Source organism: Dermacentor silvarum, chromosome 3, assembly GCF_013339745.2.
Source record: "Dermacentor silvarum isolate Dsil-2018 chromosome 3, BIME_Dsil_1.4, whole genome shotgun sequence".
Taxonomy (NCBI): Eukaryota; Metazoa; Arthropoda; class Arachnida; order Ixodida; family Ixodidae; genus Dermacentor; species Dermacentor silvarum.
Window position 1 is genome coordinate 42,297,861 of NC_051156.1, and position 14,153 is coordinate 42,312,013.

Sequence of the window (14,153 nt, forward strand, 5' to 3'; positions counted from 1 at the left end):
ACGGTGAAAATCTGGCTACGAGACCTGGGGCCGTATTCTGTAACGCTTCGGTTTTCGAAGAATTTGGTTTGCGTGCAGTGATTGGCCGCCGCCTGGGTGACGCCATCGCCTCAGGGCACGAACGCATTTTTTGATGACGTCACGCACATGTGAGTCACGCGGAAACCGAATTTGTCGTCTGCTACGAAGCGAAGCCGCCGGCGCTGCTTCGGTCTGATCCGAAGCGCGGTGTGCCGTGTGCAGAGCCTGTGCGTGCCGTGTGCACGAGTGAGATCGCGGCACTCAGAGCAAAATGACGGCGTGTGCGTAAAGCCCCTATATATAAAAAGCAGCGCCATTCTTAGATGATGCCGCCACAGCGCTCACCCCGGCGGTTCCTCCTCGCCGCCTCCTGTCGTCCCAGCCTTCTCCGCTCCCCCATTGGCCAATTCGTATCACGTGGAAGCACGCGTTGCGCTTCTGTATATTTTATTGCGATAGCAATCATATGGACACTTCAACCGGATTTCTGCCATCGGCGTCGCCGTCGCCGTGAGGTACCGTATAGATTCCAAGGGCGATAAAATCGTAACCGCGCGCCATATGCGCGAGTGAAAGCGCGCAGGGGACGCGCGCTATCACGGAGAGCCAACGCACGGCGGAAAGCAAACGCGATTGTCGCGCGAAAGGCCGTGGGGGTATGGAGGGGAGGGAGGCGGGGCGACGCTGTGCTAGGCACTAAATGCTTATCTTGCAAGCCAGCGCAAGGGGGAACTGGCAACGCAATCTGCCACGCGAAAGCAAAAAAAAAAAAAGAGAGGGGAGGCAGCGTGAGAGGGAGGGGGGGGAGCAGCTTCTACTGTGCAAACAAATACGCTTGCACTGGCTGTGGTGGCCGTCGCCCGCACCGTCTCTTATCTCCACACGGCTCTGACCTTTGTATGCGCGTGCATTCGCCGCTCAGTTTCCGTTGGAGCGATAGACCGCCAGCGTTTTGACAGTCGTTGTCTGCGGTCATTCAGTGTGATCTATTCATGTTTGCTTGTGCGCGATGACACCACGCTTGTCAATTCAGTTCGAAAGCGAATGTGTCCAAGTTTATGCAGCCGATAAAACTACTATCCCTGCTCCGAATAGCTCTCTACCAATTTGCTATCGCAATTGATGCTTCGCCTTTCGGGCGAAACTGCGACATTTTTTTTTTCCTTTCCAGCGTGCTCAGACCGCTATTCTCGGGCCTGTGCGACGAAAGTGCTGCACGCACAAAGGGATCAAACGTGTTAGGGACAAGAACTTCGTTGTGATGGCATGCTGCTGCGCCTTAAGTTGCCGCAACCGACAAGGCTTTTTTTTTTTTTTTTTTTTTTACCATCCGGCAAGCGCAAACGCTCGCTGCATACTTCGTATTTGCGCCGTCTCGCATCGTAGCGTTGCTACTTCCAAAACAGCATTATTAAGGCCAGTTACTGACTGACGAAGCAAAATCGCACCTCAATAACTGCTCCGCAGGGCGCGATCCAAGTTTTCCGCGGATTTCCTCTGGTAGCGCGTTAGCTGTCTGCCACGGCAGGCCCCACGTACGCGGCGCCATTGTCGATATCGCACCTCGATCTCGCTGGCCGCGCCGAGCGCGACAACAGAACGGAGGAGGAGGGAAGCGGATGGCGCTACTTTTTATATATAGGGGTTTTACGTGTGCGGTGCCTGTGGCGCCTATTATCATGCTTTTAGCGAGCTTCCGTGGTAGACAGCGACGACCTCGACGTCGAGAAGACGCCTTTGAGATGACAGACGAGGAATTCAGGCGACAATCCAGATTCTTAAAAGAGACCGCGCTCCGACTGTGCGAGGAACTTGAGTGTGTATTGGGGCCGCAACGCGAAGTTAGCCTATGACGTCCCACCTAGCGGCATAAATGGGTCAATCGAAGTAAGCAAAATTCGTTAAGTCACTCACCGCCAGTACAACTCAAACACGGTTCATATAGAAATATATAAACCTCATCAATACCATGAACAAATTATTTTTATTTACCAAGAAGCGCTCGTAAATTGCTATATTTTTACTCAGTTTGTGACGTTTAATGCCACAAAAAAAAAAACTTCGCGCCGATTGGCCTCTGTCCTTCCACTTGTTTTCATTACGTCAACTGACCGCCCTAATTTGACGCCACCGCCAAACCGAATCCTTCGAAAACCGAAGCGTTACAGAATGCGGCCCCTGCACTGAAAAAGTGTCGTTTTGCGCTGCACCCCGAGAAACGGGCCGCCTGAAGATATGGCGCCATGCGATTCCGCGCAAGAACCGCGTGCTGCAGTCGACTGACTACGTGTGCGAGAAGCACTTCGAGCCGAGGTACGTGACGAAGACGTCGGAAGCAGTCTACAAAGGACACGTTCTTGTGAGTGCACCGCGAAAGGCGGCTCTGGCAAAATAAGTTTCCCGACTGCCCTGCTCATTTGACAAAGACAGAAAAAAATAAAGACGCCTGCGCACCGTTCGCACCCTCCTGCCACCAAACGTAGCCGTGTCAGACTGGAAATTTTTCTCCCCGTGCGAGAGCTACGCTTGTAACAATGAGAATGTTTTGGGTTTTACGTGCTGAAACCACGATATGATTGTGAGGCACGCCGTAGGGGGGCTCTGGAATCTGGTGTTCTTTAACGTGCACTGACATCGTACAGTACACGGGTCTCTAGCATTTCGCCTATATCGAAATGCGAATGCCACGGCCGGGATCGAAACAGCGACCTTCGGTCAGAAGCCGAGCACCGTCACCGCTGTACCGGTGGACTGGCTACGCTCGTAAAACACAGACAGTGAAAAATATCACTTGGATGTCAACAGAGAAAAATCGGAAACACATACCCACTACTGTAAATATGTCTCCCCTTCTTGCGGTGCCAAACCGGGATGGTTTTTCATTCCCTAAAGCGTCATCGGTGCCTAAAATTTAGTTGCTGGCACGTCGCTAAAATTCACTGTTTTATGTGCGACCAGCTAGCGGTAATACAGGTTGTATTTATCACACATTTTTTTATGCGCCATCAACGACCGCTAATTGCTTCGAATGTTCGAGTCGTCAATCGACAGTACGTTTTGCTGCTGTAATACTACGGCTAATACGTTATATTTGTCTACCTAGGTAAAGATTACTTCAACGAACAGAACTAACTTATGTCATATATCAATGCGACCTCACTGTCATATGTTCATATTGACGCTTATACATGTTTATCCTTTCACCGATGATCGCTTTTCACCGGCTGTTAAACGTTATCGCTAGGCACAGAACGCGCCTGCATGTATCGGAAGTTTCTCGAACGTTATCGAACCTTCTATCCGGTGTCTTTTGTCACCGACACTCATGTAATTTGATTGTATGAGCGACGCGAATTGTCCAGAACTTTCTGGAAAACACGCCGCTACCGGGGATTAATCTGGAACCTTCGATGACTCATGTATAAAAGCCGACGCGTTTCGCCGCTCATGGATTTTCGACGATCGCCGACTGTCTTCGCCTCTTTCATTGTGCTTCGAGTGTAGCTTGCTTTTGTGGGCACAGGTTCGTCCAATAAAGAATCAGTTTCGTCATACACAGTTTTACGACTGTTTACTTCAGCGTCACTACTAGGTGACATCTGGTGGAGGTGCACAATTTCACATGTCCGAATGCGAAGGCATCCTCCTATCGCGAACCTTCTAGGTGGTGAACTGAACATATTCAACAGATATCTACGACGGTATCGTCGAAATGTCGTATTTGTTCGCCATGTTTATGTTCTTGCGGTCGTGATAGCGTGAAGGCTCGCTTTTTATTTATTTCGAGTGACGTTCGCGGCCCCGTAGCGACCATGCATGATACCTCGCCTCGGACAAGGGTACTGTGGCGCCATCTCGGGCCCTCTGCACAAAACGCGGACCGACGTTCTCCCGTCCCGGAGGCGCCGTTCGTACACGAAATATACTTCTAACACCGTGTTCACGCCTACCGGCGGAGACACTGAGTACTGCGCACGTGCCGACAGCGGGCAAAGGCTAGATAAGCCGTTGCGCGGCGACGCTCAATCAGATGCAGCCATGGGACGCCGAAAGAAAGCACGTACTCCCGAAGAAGAATCAGCGCACCGTGAAGCGAGGGTTGCCGCTGTACGAAAACGACAACGGCAGTGACGAGCAGATCCAGAATACGCGGCCAGGGAAAATGAGAACAAGAGACAGTGAGAGACGCAATCCATCGGCCAGCTTCGCGGTCTCTTGAGCTTTGCGCGGCCTAATGCAAACTGTGTCGTTTCTTTTGTTTATTAGTAACGGCGAAGCTGTTGAAGCCAGCCGTAGTTTATGGTTCGTATTAAGAAACTATTAAGAATGACTCTTGTATGACTTCTTTTTTTATCATTTCGGGCACTTATTCATTGAAAATATGGCGTTCTGATGGTGAAACGCGATATGGCTTTGGTCTAATCGGATTTGCCCAACTCGTGTTGATCGTAAGGCGTGTTCGAGACGAGGGGATTGAAGACATTTTATTATTCTGCGCAAGGTCGAATACCTAACCGAGACGTGCTTCGAAAGCACACCCACTAACATTCGGCGTTCAGTCATGCTGAGCGACTTATTTACCCTTGACAAAAGAGCCGTTTCCGAACTGCGGCCATCAGGTTTTTTCGGCACATCTGTAAGTTCAGCCGCTGATGAAGACGCGTGTTCCCTGCCGACGGCTAAATTTAGGCCGTTTGGTAATATTACGGCCTCCGTACACGACAGTTGCAATGTGGGGTTGTTGGTAATGCATCTTGGAGGGTTTACGGTAGTGCGATTAAGGCAGTGCAAAAGAAGACAGACAGGGACACACATGGCGCTACGTGAGTCCCTGTGTGTCTTATTTTGTCCTGTCTTTTAATCGCGCTACCGTAAACTCTCCAAGATCCGTACAACAGTTTACTGTCCATAAGCCAGCGCATATGCCTTAGATAGACACCACACAATGTGGAACCAACACAGTCTTCTTCACACAGTTAATGTGCATCGGTTCTATACGGTAACATCGAAGCTGCCGGAATCAGCGCCGCAACAAACAACGGGAACACAAACGATAGATGATGCTGGTACAACGGTATCACCACTAACGCACAGGGCAGTTTCGTGATATACATGCTTCTACAGGAGACTTAACGGCATCCTACCGCTTATGAATATCTTCGCAGGGGGCAGTCGACAGTGGCACCACACTCCGGCAAGAAGTCCATGCCCAGAATATCATTATGGATCGACCGAGGAATAATCGGAAACTCTGTCGGAATCACATGGCTTCCCAAAAACACGTCAAAACTACACAAACCGATAGGTCGCAACGGCTCGCCACTCGCTCCCACAAAACTTTGAAGCTTCGTCTCATTTATAAACAACCTCTCGCCCTAGCACCTCTTTGAGTGAGATACTGATAACAGAAATTGCTACGTCTGTGTCCACCAGAGCCGACACAGGCACATTAATACTAAACGCGCACTTTGTTTTTCAGCATCAGTAAAGGAGGTATTTTTTTCAGTAGCAGATCTCCAGCCACCTCCACTCCATCGGCCCCTTTAGCTCGTTTTGCGGTGACGAAGGGGACGTGGTGTGACGCAGCGGTCAGGGAGAACGGGTAGCACGAGGACGCGCTGGTGGCGTCAAACTCCTTTCAGATGTCGGGGAGCGATTCTGGGTGCTCTTTGGTCAATACTCGTTGCCAGACGACACGTGCGCTGGCCACGGGACACCGTGGAGGCTTCCGGAGGATCTTGAAAACTGCAGAAGTTGTTTAAGCACGAGTAAGCACTCATCTACAAACAGAAACTTATTATTGCGATAGCAATTATATGGACACTCAAAAGCAGATTTCTGCCGTCGGCGTCGCCGTTGCCGTGAGGTTCCGTATGACGTCATTTGGAGAAGAAATCGTCGCCGCGCGCCGAACGCTGTATGTGCGAGTGAAAGGGCACGAGGGGCGCGTCTTTCACGGGGAGTGAACGCACGGCGGAGAACAAGCGCGCGTTCTTCACCGTGCTCGCTTAAGGGCTGCAGAAGTAGGCGTCTCTGTTCTCCTTCACAATCACCATGTATGTAGAGCAAACGCGCCTTCTTCCGACGAGTGAGAGGCCGTGGGGGAGGGGGAGGGAAGGGAGGCGACGTTTAGCTGCGGCACGCAGTGCCTATTTATATCAGAGGCTCCGGCAACAGTCACCAACGCCGCACGCATCTGGAGCGAACGCGGGCAAAACGCGGATGGCGTCGACAACAGTTCTGCGTGTTGCCGATGCTGCTGCATGTCCAAGTTTATACAGCTGATAAAGCTAATATCATTAATCCGTATAGCTCTCTACAAGTTTGCTATCGAAATTGATGCTTCGCCTTTCAGGTGAAACTGCGACAACTTTTTATATAGAAACGTTACGCGACGTGAAGGTGACAAAGACATCCTACAGTGCTCAACGAGTGTCCAGTTCTGATCTGGTCAAAAACCTCCGAGCCGCCGCCAGAAGAACCGGCAACAGTCACGGACGCCGCGCGCGTTCGCTGAAAATGCGGGAAAAGCGCCGACGGCGTCCACAACAGTTCTGCGCGTTGCTCGTGCTGCTACAAAACTCTTAAGGCTGGCCATGGTGGTGGTGGTGGTAAAACTTTATTTCCCAAAGAAGGGGTCCTGAAGGACACTTGGCTAGGCGCCAGGTGTAGAGGGCACCTCCCACGTCGGCACAGAGGCTGGCCATACCACGGGGTCATACGGTGGTTGCAACTTCGGCGTAATCTGGCGCATCTTGAGCGTTTCAAAAGTTCTGCAATGCCGAATGATGGCGGACAAAGAATTGATGCTTTCTTTTCCGATTAGAATATTATACACGTTCTCAGCCACTCCTTTCAGCAAATGTATGACTTTATCTTCTTCCGACATACGAGCACTGACCACCTGGCGTAGCTTTAACACTTCTTCGATATATCTGGTGCACGTCTCACCCGTTAGCAGCTCCCGTTGCGACAGTGTTTGCTCAGCACGCTTATTTTTGGCTACTGCATCTCCAAGACACGCCTTCAGCTCGTCAACAAAAAGTTCCCACGTCGTAAACGTAACCTCATGGTTCTCGTACCACGCGAGTGCGGTATCGAACGCGGAAAACGCCACATTCGTGAGCTGAGCAGTTGCATCCCACCCGTTGCGTCACACCTGACGGCATCTTCTCCTCATCCTCCTGCTTCTTGGGGCAGTCTACACCAGCGGCTTGTGCGTATGGCGTGGCCGCGCGGGTCCTATCTTAAAAGCGATCTGTGATGGCGACATAGTGGCAGTGCTGATAGCTTCGTGTGCGCTGAGTTTTCGCCGCTTAGTTCTTGCGAAAGCGAGAGACAACATGAAGCTCTATTCGCTCACTGCTGCCGCCGCGCTTCCTCACTCCATCGTTTTAACAGCGAGTTTTCGCGCTCATCGAGTGAGATGTGTTCATCTTTCTTGTGCGCGCATGACACAATGCTTCTTAATTTAGTTAGTTAGCGAATGCTTACAAATTTATACCGGCGATAAATCTGCTATCCGTACTGCGTATATCTCTCTACTAATTTACTATCGCAATCGATGCTTCAGCTTTCGGGCAAAACTGCGACCTTTTTCCATAATTTTTAGTTTTCATAGCTTTCCATTTTTATTTTTTACTTGCTTTGATGAGATTGCCCGGACGAAACAAGTACATAATGTGTGCATGCTTCTGAATATACTTTGGTTAGAATTCAGCGGCTGTCACGTCCACGTCTTTTGTTAGCCCCTGTCCTTCTTGCGCTGTTCATTAGGCTACAACACTTTCCTGATCAATAAAAAATACGGCGTCACAAACGGTAATTCTTCTGCCGTTAAATTTTTTGCAGTACGGATTCAGGAAATTCGCTTAAATGGCATAGAAATACTCACTTGGCTTGCACATTTCCACGCAAAGACGGAACGTTGGAAAAAAGTGGTCGCTATTAGCGTAGACTCTTTGGCACTCTTTCGTAGTAACGTTATAGTAATAGCGCCTGAGGGGCCCTTTTTCTAATGGTTCGTGATAAGAAGTTGTGCAGTTAACAAGATTTTTCTTCTTTATGTAGTTTAGCACTGCAAATGCAGAAAAGGATAGGATGAAAACAGCACTTAGGGGTTCAGACAAAACACAATAAAGTTCAATTTCAAGTAAATTCTGCAGTTAACTGGCGAGCTAATAACATGACCTGATAATGAGGCACGCTGAAGTGGGGACTTCTGAAATAATTCAGACCACCTGTGGTTCTTTAACATGCACCTGTATCAAAGCGTTTTTCTGTTTCGTCCCCATCTAAATGCGGCAGCCGCGGCCATGATCGAACCCGAGGCCTCTTGCAGCACAACTCCATGTCCACTGTGCTTGCACGGCGGGTCACAATAAAGATACTCACCTAAAAAACGCTAAAAACCTCGAACATGTTCTGCATTATGTGAAGTATGTGGATGCGTATGTGTAAGTATAAGCATGGATGTGTATGTGTGTGTCCGCTTTTAAAACCAGAATATCGGGCCAGCGGAATGCCTTCAGGTCGACCTCTGTGCACTTAGCAGTGAACTTTTTCTCTGTCCTCTGACCGAACAACGTGAAGCGTTAAACCACTTTCAGCGCCGCAATGATGTTTCTGTGCTGCTAAGCAGGAGTTACTCAACAACGTGTTTTGCAAAAAACAACAAAGCTAAGTACTTAAGTAGATGATGGCTATCCAGTAAACAACCGGGATTTTTCTAGAATAGATGCCAGTTGCCAAAGATTTTTGAATTCTGCTGTGGTTCGAATACGGTTGTCGTGGCCGGGAATTGATTACTGGAATGATTCTGAACCACCAGGAACGCGCGAAAAAGTGTCATTTCGCGCATTCTACTCGGGCAGCGGGTGTGCATCCGACCGAACGTGCGGACCTGCCCAGGTAGCACAAAAGAGATACATAACGTTTTCGTAGCGTTTATCCAAGATGATAAAAACGGTTTAAAGAAGACATCAGCTAGACAACTTCGTCAGTAAAATGTCATATATATCGGCTAATGTCCGGCTTAATTACTTTTCTGAGAGGATCTATAACATGTCTTTAAGACGTATTCGAAAAGCTCGTCTAGAAATATGATTGGGCAAGAAACAAATAAGCCCTTTCCCAAAGCTATTCATATCCAATTTCTAAACGTTTTTAAGACGTTATCAAAAAGATGGTTTAGAAATGGTCTTGAAAGGTTTACGATAATCTGAAGTTAGTTTTCGCAGGTTCCAGGTGAGTCGAAGCGTCGGTGTCGAGTGCAAAAGAGCTCCTGGTGCAGTGCCAAGCACTGTTGCCTGTCGACGCCGACGCATCCTCTACCAAGTCTTTATTCAAGTAACCAAGGAAGTAATTCTTTGTTCATATGAAAAGCATTCTAAAAGAGGCACATATGTACCACTCTGGAAAAAACACAAGCATAAGGTCGCAATGAATCATCTGCAAACCAGTGAATACGTTTGTACACTGCCATGTTACACTTTACACACATCTCCTGTTTCCTAAAGTACAAAAAAGCACTCTGAATGACAAGACGCTTTTGCACATGTAACCCCGAGCAAACGCTTTATCAGTTCGCCCTCTAGCAGCCATCGTCATCTTCCTCAGCCGCTTTTTATACAGGGTGTTTCACGTAACTTGGCCCAAACTTTAAATATGCAAATGCCACGTAGCTGGATAGAACCAAGGCAATGTTTGTCGCTGCTTGCAGATACTCAGATTATTTTTTGCATTCCACCTAATTCGATAATTAGTCTTCATTATTTCTTCAACTTCTCGATTATTATAATTAGATAAGTGTCAAAGTGAAAATTCTGGAGCAACATGAAAGCCTCCCGATACAGCTTTCTATTGCTCAATACGTGCTACTTAAAAGCGTTTTCCTGAATGTGATAGAAGGCCCCGAACACACTCAGAACTTCCGTGCGACAGGCCGCTCGAGCCAGTTTCCGTGTATTTTGACACTTCTCTCATTGACACTTAACTATAACTGAGAAGTTGATTAATATTGAAGACCAATTATATAATTAGGCGGAATGGAAAATATAATCTGAGTATCTCCAAGCGACGGCAAACATTACCTCAGAAGCCGCCGCATACGACATAGAAGTTCCGACGCTCGACGAGCTCCTGTTGGTTTAGAAGCTGCTGAAGCCGCCTGCGTGCAGACACGGACTTGCGATCCTGCATCGTCGATTTGAAGTGGTAATAGGGTGTGGTGTCGTGAGGCGAATCCACAACTTCTCGAAACTCCTCAGCCACCTCTGTATGTAGAGAGTACCGAGACAGCATGGAGAAACCACGCGCGCTGCGAGATAATGTGCTGAAGGTCGAATATGGCCTCCAGCTGAGTAAATCAGGTTGCAGGATTTTGTGGCCAAAAGGACGGCAGGTGAATCTCCAACGTGGCGAGGCCCTCTGCGCTGGTCGTTGGTCTCTCATTGGTGGCATCGTCCGTGACGTGGTATTCGCCGTACGATCACGTCCGGGTCACCAGGTTATAGCGGCCGAGGTTAGGTCCACTACAACAATGTGTGTCAGCGAGCGGAAGATCTGAGAACCGTTCGGACCGATGGCAGGAACAGAAGAAGCTTTTACTTCCCTCCATTTTTTATAACCTCGCAGCTCGGAGCACGAAGCACGAGGCACACGCGCCGGAGCGCGTCATATATAAAAGGCTGCCGAGGAAGATGACGATGGCTGATAGAATCCCAACTTTCACATCCAGCAGTATTTGGCACACAGCCCAGGCAGAATTCCATTGATGAACAGCTTGGGAGCGCACCACTTAACATTATTCAGTGCCTCTTGCAATGGAACTGTCGTACATGCTGGTACTTGAAATGTTTTTAATGTAGACACACTCCTTTCCCTGGACAAGTACGCCCAAATATTTGCACTAGTATTCCATTTTGTTTAAGTGGACACGTATCCTGCACTACGCTGGTAGTTGAAAGGTTTTGAATGCAAATGCAGGGTGGCTTCAGCAGAAAGGCTTACCCACATACTATCGCTCGCATATACAGGGTGTCCCAGCTAACTTTAGCCAGAGTTAAAAATATGCCGCTGCACACTAAGACGACGTGACCAAATGCATGTTGCGGACTATTGTTCGCAGTAAATCACACTATCTTTTGTATTCGGATCAATTGCATAATTAGCTGATATTAAATAACCTACTTCTCAACAACGAAGCAAACAAAGTTCCAATTATTAAGTTGTAGAGCGGTCTACAAACCGTCCAATTAAATAGTTTCTAACTTTATATTTATTAAGTATCCCTTTTTTTCCTCTTGCTACAGATGCCTGCGAAATGAAAAAAAAAAAAAATACCACGTGACATGCTCGCTTGCGCGTCGTGATTGCAGTGCTACCATACGTTCCGCGTACAAACGAACATAACATTTAGCCAGGTGTGCTGCTACTTAAAACGCGACACGGCAAGCGTTATCGCAGCGCAAGCGATAACTGTTGCTGGCGTAAATCGCGCAGCCAACGCCCGCGTCGGTGCCCTGTCGCCTTTTAAGCGGCAACACCCCGCTAAATGCTATGTTCGTTTGCACGCGGAGCGTTTGGGGGCACTGCAATCACGGCGTACAAGGGGGCATCTCACAGGGTATTTTTTGTATCTTGAGGGCATCTGCAGTAAGCGGGAAATATACTGATACTTAATAGAAAGCTAGAAACTGTTTAATTGGACGTTTTGCAAACCACTCATCCTTCCTAACTTCGTTGCTTCAGAAGTTGGTTCATTAATCTTGACTAATTATGCAATGAAGCAGAATACAAAAATAGTGACTTACGCCATACAATGGTAAACAACATGGATTTGGTCGCGTTAGAATGCATCCACTTATTTTAATATTCTGGCTAAAGTTAGCTGGGACACCCTGTATACGTATTTGCTCTTCACTTGGTCGCACCAGAGGTAGCACTGAGGTGTAGCACTGAAGACTTCCCTCTAGGTGTGCTTGCTAGATAAGTGGGGAGGCCTACACATTCTTTCAAATTTTTGCAGCTTGTAATGAAACATAACAGCACAAGTAAATTGCAATGTTAAAGACATACTAAATTTTATTATCACGTATGAAAGTTATATGTACACAAAATATGCAACTACAACACTGTATCCGCATCATAAAAACAAACATAATGAGAGGAACTATAAAAATTATTGCAGGAATTGTTTTGAAGAGGCTGCTCAATGAAATCACATATGTAGATTCTACATTAAATTTACCAAGCATTTCACGCGAAATTACCGACAGCTTATGTAATATCATATGAAATTGCCTTCACTAGCCCTTCCTGTGCTAGCAGTGTGAGTGCTTGCATTTCTTAAGCGATTTGGAGAACGTCCTTTAAAGCAGATGACGGAAGATGTCCCAATGAATGTTCATGTGTTCTCCCGCACTTTCACCAGTGGCCACTGTGTTGATGCCAGTAGACTAAATAAGAACGATAAGTTGGCACATTGCAAGGGAGCAAGAATAATTAAAGCCGCTATGCGCTTAAAGCATTATCACGTTTTAAGTCACCAGTCAACTGCTCACTACCACTCAAGACACCACATTCAGTCACGATGCATTCGTCCGATACTTCTGCGGCTATTGGTACACTGTTGCCCTGTAACCGTATTTTGTACTTACACCTCCGCGCAGGGACCAATCTATGCAACTAATCATGCACGAATCCATTCTGCACTGCCATGGTTAAAATGGCTGTGTAAATAACCCATCACATGGACTCTAAGCAGCACATGCTATGTACTTTTAGCCTTCAACTTACTTAGTGTGCTGACATGCCTAAATAGAGGCTGCTCGGCTCTGTCTGATGTGCGATAGGAAAGTTTGTTGCATAAGGGCCAAGAACTGTGGCCTGCTCTGTTGCGCGAAGTGGACGAAGAGCGCACAAATCGAAAGAACCACGCGAGCACTTCTCAAGCACCGTGCGTACACTGGCACAGCACGAACTCGGCAGACGGCCGACTAAATGCCACGAAGGCCGCGCAGCGTAGAGTCGTACAGAAGTCACAAACTGCAAATAATCGTGACTACCTGGAGTAAGAGGATATTTTAGAAGGGGATTCACGATTCATATATGCAGAATCCACGAGGGAGTTATGCGGCGCATATGCGGTTTTCTAGTTCGCATTCGCGAACTAGAAAAAATATAAGAAGAAGAAAGCTCCAATAAGCAGCGCAATATATCACAACCATGCCGAGGTGCCAAAGAAAATCGAATTTGCCCCTGTAACATTGGAAACTAAGTTCCTCCAAAGACCATGAAATAACAATAACGCAAGATAAAACGGGCCAAAACACAATCGAGAGAACCTGAATCGCAAGCGATATACAGCACGGTGTGGTACGCAATATTCTATGGGTGCGCTGTAGCACAAGGCAAGGGAATAGGACGGGCAGTTGACCTCATCTCTTGCGCTACCATACCCGTCATGAATCATTAACAAAGAGCCTGTATGTCAGTTCTCTTGTATGCAACATTCTTGCGAAACGGGAAACTAAAATACCGCGATCCCATCTGTCTAGAGGATATAGGCAACGTGCGCAGCGACAGCAATTCCCACCTTTCTTCGCATCCTGCCAAACTTGGTAGTTTCACTCCTGACGGCGGATCCCGATGTCAGGCGCACAAAAGCAACATTTCTTCCGACCTTCATCCTCATACTGAGCTTAACGCCTTGAATAGAACATCACTGAAAAGGCTCCTCACATAGCGACATGAGAACCAGATTGAAGAGCAAATGAGTGCCCTTCACTCGGCGCTCTTTAATGCAACGCTAAGCTGCTCAACAAATTAAAACCGTACAAACAAATCCCTGCACACGCAGTGTCGAATAAGACAGCACAACACTGCAATACTTGCATGAGTGTAAAGGAAATCACGAGGACATTCGTCACACTTGTTTGTCGTGCCGCGCGATGAGGAAAAGGACGTAAGAAAAGCAGTCCAACTCGTGATGGGAAAATCCAAGCTTCCTTTATGAAAACTAAAACCAAACTACATTTTCGAAAACTATAAAATCAAACTATACCCACACAGAAGCTTATGCCACATGACGCGACATATATACCAGGCTAGAACAGCTAGGGTTGAGAGGA

General features: G+C 47.7%; 1 long non-coding RNA gene across 1 annotated transcript in view; it reads right to left on the bottom strand.

Annotated features, from left to right (window-relative positions):
* Positions 1 to 14,153, bottom strand: part of LOC125943758 (uncharacterized) — a 54,783-nt gene that overhangs the window by 18,266 nt on the left and 22,364 nt on the right. The window contains exon 2 of the long non-coding RNA XR_007465878.1: positions 7,916 to 8,098. This is a non-coding gene — a long non-coding RNA (uncharacterized LOC125943758). The remainder of the gene's footprint in view (positions 1 to 7,915; positions 8,099 to 14,153) is intronic.